This window comes from Coenobita brevimanus, chromosome 53 (assembly GCF_032717465.1).
Source record: "Coenobita brevimanus isolate Jiangsu-jjx chromosome 53, ASM3271746v2, whole genome shotgun sequence".
Classification (NCBI taxonomy): Eukaryota; Metazoa; Arthropoda; class Malacostraca; order Decapoda; family Coenobitidae; genus Coenobita; species Coenobita brevimanus.
The window spans coordinates 29140914-29156249 of record NC_137006.1 but is presented as its reverse complement, the minus strand read 5'-3'; the positions used below and the strand labels follow the sequence as shown (position 1 = coordinate 29156249).

The window sequence follows — 15336 nt, the reverse complement described above, 5'->3', positions numbered from 1 at the left end:
CTTAGCTTGAAAGCTCGTATTGTGCTTCCAATATATCCTGTATGGCAACTAGGGCATTTGTATTCATAAACGACTGACGAGAGGTGGGCAGTCGGTAGTCGGTCTTTGTAATGAAAACATGACTGAATCTTAAGATCATTCTTATGAACAAATCGGAACTTTATTTGAGGATAGAAAATAGAAAAGTTATATTTCAGTGGCCTCTCTATTTTTTCTGATACAGTACCAAGAAAAGGTAGAGAAAGATACATTTCCTCCTTACTCACTGTACATTCAGGTTGCTTTGGATTGTAAATTTTGGCTAAGAATTTTTTAACACAGCTATCGAAAAGAGCAGTGCTGAAACCATTGCTAGCAAAAAAAAAAAAAAAAAATCCTCAAAAATGTAACCTCCTTATGGAATAGGTTGTAGGTAGAAGTTAGGTTATAAGCTCTATACAAAAGTGTTCCAATTGCACTGACCTTAAAAATAAATAGACAGTAACTAAAAAGGCAAGTACCCAAACCCGAGAAAGTACGCTTACGATATACAGACATAACCAAAGTGCCATTTAACTTCTGTATCAATAAATCAAGAAAAGGGAGTTTACCGTTAACTTCACATTCCATGGAAAATGTTATATTCTGCTGTTGTTTATTTAGGTAGTTTAAAAAAAAGTGGAGCATGGCTTTCATCTTGAAAAATAAGCTGGGTGTCATCCACATATCTACGGTAAAGGATGGGTTTAAAGTATGCAGGACAATTATCCAGCCATTTCTTCTCCCAAAAGAAGAGAAAAATATTAGCCATAGTCGGACCCAGAGGCGAGCCCATAGCCACACCGTCTATCTGTTTATACAACTCGTTATTAAACTTAAAATGGCAGTCCTTAACACAAACAGAATATTTATTTATTTATTTATTCACACACACACACACACACACACACACACACATATATATATATATATATATATATATATATATATATATATATATATATATATACACACACACACTAGGGTGGGTCGAATAACTATGAAATTAGAGTGACCCCATCACGGTCACTACGCCACTGCGCAAATGATTTTGTGTGATAAGTATGCTCACTCCAGCAACTTTCACTTCAAAATCGAGGAAATGAGGACAAAAATGAAGAATTTGAGTGATACGTGTTAGAGGATTTCTCGCATGATTTAGCTCTGAACGAGCCATAAAATCATCTGCTTCCTTGTATTCAATGTATACAAACAGCATTCTGCCAATATAAACAAAAAACCTACAAATTGCAGATATATATGAAACACCAGTGACAATCAACATAATGCATTTCCGATCTATTTGAATAGGAAACGTAATCACAAACCGGGCACATATATTCCGATCAGCAAGTTTTTATTCCCACGCTTCAGGAAATCTCTACGAGACCGCTTACATTGCAAAAGCATGCAATGTCGCGCCTGGTGCCCGTAGACTTTTTACATCGTCGCTGTTACATCTTTGACGCAACGCTCCACACCTTGAGAGTGACAAAGGTAGAGCTGGTCCAAGATTATGGGTTGGCTGACGTCCACTGTGACGTTCTTCAAAAGTGGAGGGATTGTGACAGATGATTTGTCTAGCTGCACCAGCTCGGTATAGTTCTTGGTCTCGAAATCTATTTTCAAAGCAGATTCATCAAACACTCTGACATCGTCGCTATTGTTCTCCCGTGCTCGCTGAATAAGTGCAACAGCCATGCAACGTACCTGTGGATCTTCATCAGCAACAGCCGACAGCAGGATATTTTCAGGGTGATAGAAGTAACTGTTATTGCTGAGTATTGGGCAAACGATGCCCTGATCTTCTGATGGCAATTCTCGCAATAGTTCCACCATATGAAAGAAATTCTTGGCGCCATCATGACACGAACTGTTTTCTCTCACTTGAAACCAAGCTGGTGTATAAAAGTTGAGAATGAATGAAACAAGTCGTTTCAATGCTGGGGATGGCTCTTCTGAGGGCATATAGAGATGCAGTGTACGGTTGGCTTTAGTTAACCATTTGGCATGGTTCAGTGGCCCTGGCTGAACGGATGATTTCAATACTACGCCTTCGGCTCCTTGGACTTGCTCTGCCAGACATGCACGGTGCAGGGATCGCTGATCTTTGCTGAGATCCTTCTCAGCTTCATATGGTAGAGTGCAAGTTTTTCCACACACCCGTTCATTGTCTACAATTGTCAAATCCTTTGGATCGAACTCAAGGGATCTACCCACTTCCCTTCTGGAGCCAGTTGGACCCGTCGTTGCATCGTCAATTACTTCAAAATACCGTCTGAAAACTACTTCGATGAGATGTAACAGACAGACCTAAACTATTGAAAGGGAACCCTCTGGATGTTGTTTCAAGAATAAATTTGCTTTCTAAGAGGGTTTGTAGGTGACTGTTCTATTAGGATTTTCAGCAGATTCCTGGACAATCCTTGTTATGAACCACTATCGTGGTTCATGGTAAAGATTTTTTTCATCATACAGTAATTTATCATTTTCTTTATCCATCCTGGGAGGCCTACATGCTACACAGAGGAAAATAGCTTATATATATATATATATATATATATATATATATATATATATATATATATATATATATATACTTTATATATATATATATATATATATATATATATATATATATATATATATATATATATATATAGATAGATAGATAGATAGATAGATAGATAGATAGATAGATATAGATATAGATATATAGATAGATAGATATATTCAATAGATTCACTATGAAGGAAAAGTAGTCATTTTATGAAGATAAACACTAACGTGATCAGTTACATCTTTAATAAACTTGTGACGTTTCAACAACTCATTTGTCATTTTGAAACCTAAGGGAAAAAATAAAACCAAAGTAAACACCATGTCTATGATAAAATACAAACAAAAAATGATTATGGAATCAAAGTAAAAGACCATGGCTGAGATAAAAATACAAACAATAAAATTATTGTGATAAGATGAGGAAATAAACCATTCTAAGCTACCATTGGTGGAATGCTATTAACGACAATGGGAAATAAAACATGTAATAAGTCAATACATAAGTCAGACCTTAAGAACAAAGAAGGGGCATGGGGCAGTCGGGTGTGCCCAGTGTGGGCTGTAAGTGGTGAGTGAGAAGTGATTCAGCCAAAAGGCGTGTTACCTTCTTATTGTGAACAACAGAAAAATCTGATTCGCTTATGGGGTGGTCTGAGGCTTTACAGCAACTTCGGATGGCAGAGAAAGGTGGCTTAGTGCGCGTCCACACGTGTGTTCGAACAAGTGTTGGCAACAAGTATGCAACAAAGTAACGAACACGCTGCAAACATGCTGGGAACAGCAGCGTCCAGATCATGTTGACAACATCATGATGAAGTCTCAGCTGCCTGGTATGGACACACTTATTCCTTCGTTTCTGCTGCCAGTGTTCGAAGCTGCACTGAAACATGTTTGCTAACATCTGTCCAAAGACTGCTGCATACATGTATCCAAACATGGTGCCAGCTGTGTTGCCAACACATGTTCGATTACACATGTGGACGCGGACTTAGATTTAGGTAGATCAGTTCTATATGACCGTCCCCAGTGTTCTGCAATTCATACTCTAGTTGTCTCTTAGTCCGTCCAATATATATATATATATATATATATATATATATATATATATATATATATATATATATATATATATATATATATATATATATATATATATATATTCTCGTAAGCAAACGAGGTTGAATGTAACTGCTGTTTCTGCATTATTTAATTTCTTCTCGATGCTTTCAATGCTTCGGGCTAAGCTACCTTGATTTTCATTTAGACCACTGAGTTGCTGTCCAAATGTAGTAGTAGTAGTAGTTGTTGTTCCCTAGGCAGTCTGGCCGAACAGCCCCGAGTCCCTTAGGAAGGCCATGGCCGAGACCGGGCTTTCCCACAGCGCTCTCAAGGAGTGTATGTTGTGTTGTTGGCGTAGGTGATTGTGTGCAATGCAGTCTTCCATAATGTGCTTAATAGTATGGGGTGCTGTGTTGCATCCTGGACAGGCATCAGCGACGGAGTCATCAAGCCTCTTCTGGTAGCTTGAGAGGGCTGGATGGTGCCCACATCTCAGCCTGGCCAGGTGGACCCTGTCCTCACGAGGAAGATAGGATTCAGAGGGGTGGATGTCAGGAGGCCGTGCATGCAGCTGTGTGTTGTCTTTAAGTGACTGAATGGAGTGGCGAGTGAACTGAGTGTGGATATGCTTCTGGAAGCTGGTCTGAGGTGGGCGAGGGGGGAGAGATGACAGTATTTGTGTATGGTATCGTGTGCTGGGTTTTGATGTTCCTTGGTGTGGGTGGATGTGCTGCCATGTACTGCAGTGGATGTTTTGGGTTTGTGGAGGCTGCAGCAAGAAACTGGGTGCCTCTCATGTCTAGGTGATCCTTGACTTTGAGGACTTTGGTTTCTTGATGTAGGTGGTCTGTGGGTGTAGTAGCTATGCAGCCTGTGATTATTTTTAGGGCCTTGTTGTGTATGGTCTGTAAAGTGTTGTAGTGTGTTTTGGTGAGTTAGAAGCCCAGGCAGGGCTTGCATAATTCATCACTGAATGTATGTATTGTTTGTATACCGTGGTGGTAGTTTCTTTGTTGTGTCCGAATGTTGTATGGGCAAGTGACCTCAAAGCATTGAGTCTTGGTGTTATTTTATTTTTAATGTTTGTGATGTGTTGTTTAAATGACATTGATGTATTGTATGTTACACCAAGGATTTTGGGTGTGTGTGTGTGGTAGGGGAGTGTTGTTTATGGTGAGGTGTGGGATGTGACTGTGTTCTGCTGTCCAGTTTGTGAGAAGAGTCACTGTAAATTTGGCTTGGGCTATTTTGAGCCTGTTTGTGGTGAACCATTCGTGTAGTGTGTTGAAGTAAGGTTGAATGATGTGTGCAGCTGTGTTTGCATTTTGGTGCGTGCATGTAAGTGTTATATCATCTGCATATGAAGCTATGTGTATCTGTGGTGTGTGGGGTGTGGGTATGTCGTGCATGTATAGGTTAAAGAGTGTAGGGGACAAAACAGATCCTTGGGGGACGCCGTTTGTGAATTTTCTGATGTTAGAAGATTGACCGGCAAATGTTACGTGTGCACATCTGCCTGCTGAGTAGTTTGCCAGCCATCTTTTTGTGTTATGGTGCATGTTTGTGTTGAGTATTTTGTTTGTGAGGTTGTGGCGGGGGATGGCATCAATAGCTCTGCTAATGTCTAGTGTGAGTAGGAGTGTTCTGTGTGGTGGCCTAGCTGAATTCATGCCATCGAAAACTGTGTAAGGTCTGTAAGAAGGGTGTTTGTGGAGTGTAGTGGCCTAAAACCATGTTGTGACTGGGCTAGGGGAATGTGAGGTGTGACTAGTTGTAGTACCAGTCGTTCAGTGACTTTAGAGTGGGTGCAGAGCAGTGTGATGGGGCGATGTGAGGAGGGTAACGTGGGGTCTTTGTTGGGTTTAGGGATAGTGATGATATTGCCATGCTTCCAGATGTTGGGTATTATGTTGTGTGTGTAGCTGTAGTTTGATATGTTGGTAAGTGTTTGTATGCCTTGTGGTCCTAGATGTTTAAGGTGAATGTTGCTTATGTTGTCTGGTCCACAGGCAGATGAGTGCTTGAGGTTGTTAATGATGTGCTTCGTCTGGTTGTAAGTGAAAGGTGCGTAGTCTGGTCTGTCCAAATGAAATATTAGTGTACCTGGAGACATTTCGTTCCTTCGGTTGAACCTCCCCAGACCAATCTGATTTTTTTTTTTTTTTTTTACCTATCTACCATTAGGGCCGAAACCCCTGGTCATTAAGGCCATATAAATATGTACACACACACACACACACACACACACATATATATATATATATATATATATATATATATATATATATATAACGGCCATACCACGTTGAGTACACCGCTTCCCGTCCGATCAGCGAAGTTAAGCAACGTTGGGTCTGGTTAGTACTTGGATGGGTGACCGCCTGGGAACACCAGATGCTGTTGGCATCCCTACGTGTCAAGTGGGGTTGGTGGAGGATTAGTGCCTCTCCCTGTAAAACAATTAACTCTAACCCCTTGGCCACCCCGTGTGGGATACATGGCGTCTGGCAATGAATGAATGATATATATATATATAATTGTTTTTTTTTTATTGTATTTTATTTTTGGTTTTATCTTCTTTATATCTTATTTATTAGAGAAAAACATACCTAATCTAAAATCCCTAAAACTAATAACCTAACAGACAAATCGCTAACCTATACTAAATCCTAAAGAAACAAATAGCTAAACCTACACTAATGGTAAAAATACCTCAACCAAGAAAACACCATCGACTGCAGATATGCAGTGCCTTTCTACATTACATACCTGCACTCATTACCTGATGACCGCCAGTCGAGGCCTAAACTAATGTAGGACGCGTCTAGTGTTGTAGTCAAGACCAGGCACCTCGAGACTAAAACCAAGACCAAGACCAGACCCTCAGAGACCAAGACCAAGACCAGATCCTCGGAGACCAAGACCAAGACCAAGATCAGACCCTCCGAGACCAAGACCATGACCAAGAATTTATGTGTATGCTGAATGAATGAAAGGTAGCTGCAACCTGCAGGTGCTGCACTGCAGGTCAGTTTTCACAGGCGTCTCGGCCCCTCGAGTGAGTGCACTACCCAATCACCCAGTTGCAGATTATGTATCGATGCGATACTCAACACCTTTTAAACGAATTTATGTTGATTATCGCACGCGAATTGAATGAAGTCGATGAGTGTCTGGGAGGACAAGTGCTAAGAAGAATGAGAGAAGAGGGCAATGGGGATAATTCCTGGGGCCAAAAGTCAAGAGGGACCAGGGCCCTCACCAGGGACTGTGGCAATTCCGCTTCTTTTTCTTGCCCGTGTCAAACGTTTTCCAGGCACCCCAGGGGGCGGTCATAGCCCTCTTCGGCCCTGCACACCGATGTTACAGCTTTTGAAAGTCTCTCTTAATTTTTTAAACTTTTGAAAGTACGGTTTTGATGTTACAATGTATGGTGTTGCATACATTGTCAGGGCCATCGAACTCATGGATAGCTGTATCTTTCTCTTGCGAAAGCTTGTTTTCGGAAGACTAATTTTCGCACTTTTCTCCGAGCTTTACCCATGCCCAAACGTTCCATTCACAACATATTCATCTTTCGTTTCTCGTGAATAGTCGAGGGGGACTACCTATTATTCAAGATAATTACACAAGAGACTGAAGGGGTTTCTGGCTATAGAGGTGGGAAGCAAAAAATTTTCATAAATATATAATATATATTTTACTTCCATAAGTGTTCCAAATACTTCTTACGGCCGTGCCCACTATTTGTTTAAGAGAACAGATTTCACTAACTTTCCCCCTTGAAAAGGGCCCTCATTCGAGTCTGCTCACTGCCCTTCTTGCTACTACATATGATTTATGGCCCCAGGTGGTCCCCTCACTTTAGCGGGGCTAGAAACGCCATTGGGCCACATGGTCATGGCCCTCTGCTCACAGGTGAATAGGTTGTATGAAATATGAGGGTGGCTGTGGAACACTAGAAAATATTCTGATTTTAAAAAGGTCACAGAAGTCACTGCAGGCCACCGTGATAGCCATTTGGAAGCTCTGAAGGGTCATAACTCGGAAGGTTGGAAGCCACTCACGTCTAACTTGACCTCCATCTCTCCAAAATCCTGCCTACGCCCCTGTAAGGGAGGAAATTTATTTACAAAATTTAATATATGTGAACAACTGAATATCTAAGTAAAATATTTTTGCTTTCATTGCTTCATTGGCATGAAGAAACAAACATAGGAAAATAGGAATTTTTGTTGGTTACGTTTTCTGAGCGAACTAGCTAAACCTATGGTGTACGTGTACGAAGGATTTTTTTTTTTTTTTTTAATGCAAGAAGGAAAGAACCAAAGGCCAGGAGCCCGCAAACCATTCCTTCCAAGAAAAAAAAGAACAATACAATAGAGAGCCAAATTCAAGATCCGTTCATTTCGAGATGCCTGGACACACTGCGTTTGAAAGACTGGAGATCATAGGAAGTAGGAAATACAGACAGAGGGAGACAGTTCCAGGGTTGACCTGTTGCATAAATGAAGGACTGGGAGTAACGGTTAATTCTTGCATTAAGGAGTTGGACAGAAAAGGGACGGAGGTGAACAGAGCCGCAAACATGCATCCGTGCAAACGGAGATTATCACTGTGAGAATGGCCCCGTCATGCATGCTCTCTCAACTCGCACGGACTCTATCGGCGCTCGCAGGGCTCAGATCATGCAGTATCAACTGTATAGACAGTACAACGCTGTATGGTGCACTGTGAATCGAATCAGCCATGATTTTTCTTCGTGTATGATCATATAATCCGACCTTCCCCACGCCGCGATGCACTTTGTAATGCTGGTCTCGACCTGGTCTCGAGCCAAAACTCTGAGACCAGAAGTTTCGAAACCAAGATCAAGACCAAGATCATGTCAAGCGAGACCAAGATCACATCAAGCGAGACCAAGATCAAGACCAAGACCACATGAAACTGGTTTCAAGACCGGCCTCGAGACCTACAACACTGGATGCATCAATATATGACAGAGAATCAGAGGAGTCAGCGATTATTCCATATATGTCAACTGCCATTTCTAATTACGATAACTTTTACAAGATGGTATAAAGTAATTACATATAATTTATACAAAATGTGAAGTATAGTCAGCCAAAAAAATCGTGTCTTTGTTCCGAACCCCGTAAATATTCGAACAGATAAGTGGAAGCAGCAGGGATAGCTTCACAAGTCTGGTAACTGTGTCAGACCAGACGGTGGTGGGGATGAGTGAAATAGGGGTGGAGGTGGGAAAGTGGGGTGTGCGTGCGCTGTAATTATTGTTGGCAGTGTAATCTGTAATTTTTTTTGGCAGTGTAGTCTAGCAATACACCGCACAGTGAAGGCGTTACATGTGATATTACACCTGATTTAATACCTGTAAATAGTGAAATGTATCGTTAACCTGAAATAATGCCTATAACATGGAGCCAAACAAGCGTTAGCAGAAATGACGAGGTTCTACCCCACCTACCCACCTTCCTGCCACGGCCACTCCGCCGGGCATGGGAATAAAGGACAGACAGCTGTGTTTTTACTGTATGTTTACCTTCTGAACATGACAGGATATATTACATACCATTACCATGTGTGGTGTGGCACAGAGGCATGCGGTGCCTTCACAGTAATAACGAGAAAAGCATTTGTTTCCACAAGTGGTGAATGTTTTGGTAAAAGGGTAAGGGAAACTTGGCCATAGGTGTTACGCACGGTGATGACACCCTGATATACACCCACCAGCATATAGTCATAGCTTCACAGTCATTCAGTTATCTATATTGGGCAACAGGATAATTAGAGGGGAGATTCATGTTGTCACTAATAAATGTTGTTTTATATTATCACAACCATGACGTTTCATTAAATTCCAAACACTCGTTATGAAACGTATTCCAGTCATTCCGTCCTCTGAAGTATTCCAAATATCAAAGACGAATTAGACATGACAGCCCATGTATATGAAACTGCAGTAAATTTTGATTACATGTAAACTCATGATGATGCATATGTAGACATTTAGCGACATATTAGTGATAAAATTTGACTATAACCCTATTACCCAGGATGTTATTCCCAAAAGCTTCCACCCTTCGGTAATGCATGGTATATAAAACATGACAGCACACACACCCTCCACTACCCCACCCTCACCCCCAATCCACTCACCTCCACCACCGTCTGGTCTGACACAGTTGCCAGACTTGTGAAGCAATCCCTGCTGCTTCTACTTATCTGTTCGAATACTTACGGGGTTCGGAACGAAGACAAGACTTTTTTGGCTGACTATACCTCACCCAACTGAACGCCATCGACTGCAAATGCCCAACGCCTTTCTATATTGCACACTTGCACTCATCAGGTGGTGATTGTCAGGCGAGGAATGCGGTTTAACCCGCCCCGTACCCATGACGTGCGATGTACAGTTGCCACATTAAGTTCCTTTACCCATGTTGCACCTCCCCGTTAAGATGTGGCACCATCAGCAGTAATTGCTGGCAACGTCGCAGTAGTAGCATAAGGCGTATTTATGAATGAATGCTAGAACCACTGACGTCAGTGATGGGTGTATATGCCAGACATCATAATACCTAATAATATGGGAGCAATTAACACATCACCAGAGACAACAGTAACATTACTATGCATATTCTAAAAGAATAATTATATATTGATACGACATACCAACAGGAATATAAATACAAGCAATGGCATATTAAAAAATATCATGAAGGTTGTCACAGGTATAGTCATCATACATCAGCCACTCACACCACACCTTACTGTGAAATCTGAGGTGTTGAGTGCGTCTCATGGATCATGCTATGGGACAGTTCAAAAAACATTATAAACCTTAAAACATTTGGAAACCTGTGATCATAGGCATATAGTAATAATATATAAACCAAAGTCATATAACATGGAAGGGGAATAAATAACATTATATAAATAGGACTATACTTATTTATTCAACACAAGACTTCTAGAGAGGTATAGTTTCAGAGTAATGCAGTATGTATGCAGTTCGAATAACTGAAATTTCCAATATGACAAATGGTAAATACTCATGAGACGTCAGAAAGCACGCGACAGTAGTGTTAGGTCCAGTCCTCACGATCGGGCAGTGCCCGAAGGGCAAACATTGTTACCAAATCACGTCCAGTTCACACGTTTAGATACGTATTCATATGATTTATGATTCATAAAGTGTTTCGAACTGTCCCACAGCAAGCTCCATGAGATAGCCCTAAAGGCCCTCTCCCACTTCGGCGAAAGTGGGGAAGATAAAGTCACGATGTGTCAAAAATCCGTAATCGTGGGTATTCGTGATCAAAATCTTGTCCATTCGTGACATGTCGCCGATACGTCGCACGAGGTGGAAATTTGTTGTGGGGGGGGCCACGACGTTTTCATGCTGCATGAAAACGTCGTGGCCCTCCACGATTTTGTAAAATTTCTCAGATTAGTCATTGACAACAAGGTGACGCCTCGGCGACGTCGGCGATTACCCGGTGTATAAACCGCGTATGATCGCCGACATCAGCGAGGCGTCGGTGGTGAAAAAAAACGTTGAGATGTCACACGGTCATATGGCGAAGCGTCGGCAATGTATCGGCGATGCATCGGTGAGGTTAATACGACATAGCTAACGTAAACCGTACGATACGTACCGGGTTGTGCGACAGTAATATTTCATCTTATGAATGTCGGTGATATATTGCCGACATTTCGCGGATGAACCATCGATTAATCGCCTTAAATACGCCGATGACGGCGAGGCACCTGCGATGGCCTCGGCGTTTTGTCTGCGAGGTGCGTGCGATGCATTCGCCGACACATCGATGATACATCGTCGACAGCACGCCGCCGTTGTACCTTTATCACCATTGAGTCGCCATAAAAAAAAAAACTTAAAATTTGGATTTAGAATAATGCTTGTGCATTACGCCGACATATCAGCGATATTTCGGCTACTAGTCGCCAGTTATATCGTATACTCCGCCGAGGTTTCGGCGTTTTGTCGTACTGGTGTCGCCGGTATTACTCCGACACCACGATTCTTGGTCAGAATCGTCGACACATCACCGACTTCAGCCACGATTTCCATCGTGGCTTCATCGTGCCTATTTACGCCGAAGTGGGAGAGGGCCTTAACACTCCAGATTACACATACGCTGTGGTAAGGGTGGCTGATGCATGATGACTATACAACCTTCATGATATTTCTATTTTTTTTTCCTCCATTTATATTCTTATTGGTATTTCGTATTAATACATAAACATTATCAGTAATGTTGTCCCTGGTGATGTGTTACCTGCTTCCCTGTTTATTTACTATTATGATTTCTGGCATACACACCCACCGGCCACGTCTGCTTGTTACAGTGTTCATTCGTTGCTGCATATTTACGTTACTAATGCAGTGCTGCCACATTTGACATGAGCTATTTTTAGGCAACTGTACATCGCAACTTTTTTTCATGCTCAGTCCCCACAACGTATGATGAACGTTTTGCTATTGCATGGTCTGTCGTTTGCACATTTTTCAAATTTTGCGTGTGATTTTTGGTACGTATACACGGGACACCTTCCTCTACCACACCTTAGTATACTTTAATACATTACTGATACTGTGTGTGCTTGAGATAATACTAGGCTCACTATAACAGTAAGGCCTGTAAATATGCGAGAATACGACACTATAACAGTAAGGCCTGTGGTGGAAACTGGTATAATGTTAATGGAAAAATATAGCATAAGTTGAAAAATAGAATGTAAGTTGAAACAACAGTCATAGTGAGTCAATTGTGCAAGAATTCAGCTATTTTCATGTATTCATGAATGAAACAATGCTTATATCGCCTGTGTGTTTGTGCAAAAACCAATATATTCTTGTACTACATGTAAATTTGTACCAAATTAATCAATATCTACGTATTTTGAGTGGTTTCCAATAGTTACCCAACCATAGATGATGCTACAGTAGCAGCACGGCTACAGAAAACACACTAGATCAGGTCTTCAGAGGGTCACCTATCTTGACCATTTTTAACCTCGGGTGAGAACTTTCTTGTTGACTTTCCAATGTTTCTCACCAAAAGCAGAGGTTTAAGACAAAAAAAAAAAGTCGAAAATTTTTTGGGTTTTGTAATAAATTAGTTGGTACAGGGCAGGTTACTGTAGTGGACATCTATATTAGAAACAGAGATGCAGGGATTATTTCAAATATGTCAATTGCCAACCCTAATTAATAGTACAGTAATACATACTTACAGTCGATAAAAACCATAACCATACTGAAAAAAAGTCACATCACTCTGATCAATCCGGTCTCTCTCAAGAAAGCCATCAAATTATCAGTCACAACAATATCCCCATCTCCCAGGATGGTGGAAACGGTGAAGGGGAAGTCTGCTGTGCCACAGCAATTTATAAGTGAAGCACTTTCACGAATAAATCGCCAACTGATAGATAAAACCGCATTACAGAGATCACAGTGAGGTGGAAAGTGTCTTTCAATATATGGTTTCAAATGAGTTAATATGGTGAAGTAAAGACACAAATGCACCAACACTGTTTCTTTCAGGCGACTGGGATGGTTGGCAGTATCCCAGTCTCCCAGGAATGGCTTGCATGTTCAAATATTTATTTTGGTCTACTGACCTTGCCGTGGAGAACTTATTGATTTCTTTCCGAGAAAGAGACTCGACCGTAGATCACGAGGAACGTCCCAGGTCTCCTCGAGCTATACAGCCAACTTTGCAAAGTAAGTCAGCCTGCTCATTGCCATAGATACGACAATGACTAGGCACCCAGATCAGTGCGAAGGACTTATTGCAAGAATGCAATTTATTAACGATGCGGCCCTCGACCTCGTGTGAGTCCCTAGTGCAAGATGCAATGGCCTGAAGGGTTGATTTCGAATCTGAAAATATGACTAATGAGTCATATCTAGAATTTACAGCATAGTCTATGGCTTTATTAATAGTTAAAAGTTCAGAGATAACACAGATATACGAGTTGGCAGCCGATACCTGAGGGAACATTCGCTCAACCACACACTAGCACCCACACATTCACTCAACTTGGAGCCATCAGTGTACAATTGGTTGGACCCCAAGTGCCGAATGATGATGTTATGAAACAAGTGGTGGACCTCCACCACCGGTGCCTTGGTCTTTTGTGCTGGGAGCCAGGAAACATCAACAGTAAAGCCGTGTGGCTCCCAAAGCGCTACTGTATGTTTTTAGACACCAACTTGTCACCATCACTGAGGTCCACACCATGCTCCTGAGTCAGTAAGTGGAGGCGAAAGGCAAGTGGCCGACGCACCCCCCACATAAGATGGTGGTATTGACGCAGGGGGGTACAGGCCACAGTGCCGATATTAGTTTTTTTCATTGTCCTTATTCCACAGGACAGGACCAGATGGTCTCAGCTTGACAGGAAGGGAGGCACATTCCCCTCCACTTCCATTCGAGCTACATGTGTACACCAGACGGCTCCAAGACACATTCGTAAACATTTATTCTGTAGCACATCCAACCTTTTCAACGTGGCATTGGATCCTGAGCCATACACCTGTGTGCCATAGTGTACCTTAGATTGAATAAGTACCCACTAGGTACTTGAGGGCATTCAATGATTTATCACAACAAGAAAGTAAATTATTGCCATGCATTTTAAAGTTCAAATGAAGATCATAATGTAGGCCCCACAACTACAGAATTTTGAAAAGGTACCACCTGATTATCCAAAGTCAAACACAAATTAGGTACGTTACGAGTCATAAAAACTACAGCAGCACACTTAGGGACAGAAAACTTACCCCGCCGTGTTCCGGCTATTTTTAGCCCTATGGGTCACCCCAGCATCGGTCATTTTTCGACCTTTTTTTTTGGCTATAATGATAGATTTTGATGTGGAAACAATGAATTTCGCCATTAAAATGTTCTCCGAGGCTCGGAAATCAGTTTTACTGAGTCCTGCATACTCTAATGTACAGGTATAGCTGCTCTCTCACGCTCACCACGTATGTGAGAGAATGCCTTTTTCTGCGTAAGGTATACTCAGGTATTTATGCTGGGAAGGTATAGCAATGTTCAGTACACTTTTCTAATTACTTATTACTTCAGCATCTATCACAATTTGCGTGTCTTTCTCATTGTGAATGCATTCCCTCACTGTACACTTACTTGAAGATAGGTACAACTTGATTTCATTACATATAGTCCTGGCACTTACAAGAAGGTATTAACAACTTGACTTCACTATATAGTCCTTACACTTACAAGAAAATATTTACAACTTACACTTACATGAAAATATTTACAAAATGCCTTCACTATGTACAATGCTGGGTGAGGCACACAGGCAGTGAGGCAGAGCAAGCGTGAGGGGGGGAATGAGTGAGTGTATGGCCTTGACAGCCTGGGGGATGGTAGAGGAACAGTCACCTTACTATGCCTGCCAATTTTTACCTGCAAATCTTGCAAAATGCAGTCACAGTGAAGTTTTTTATTTTAAACCATTTTAAAACGGCACTGGCATTGGCCACGGAATGTCAGACTGTTTTAAAACGGCACTGGCACGCAGCGGGTTAAATCTCCACTGCAAGAACCATTGGTGGACGGAGTCAAGGGCTTCTTGAATCCGCCTCGAAATTTGTGTATTACGGGAAGAGTGCCA

At 41.6% G+C, this 15336-nt stretch overlaps 1 non-coding gene across 1 annotated transcript; it reads left to right on the top strand.

Moving 5' to 3' along the window:
- The first annotated feature begins 5926 nt into the window (after nucleotides 1-5926).
- LOC145400867 (5S ribosomal RNA) lies at nucleotides 5927-6045 on the top strand. Its single transcript, XR_013897494.1, has one exon. It is a non-coding gene; the product is annotated as a 5S ribosomal RNA (ribosomal RNA).
- The last annotated feature ends 9291 nt before the right edge of the window (nucleotides 6046-15336 follow it).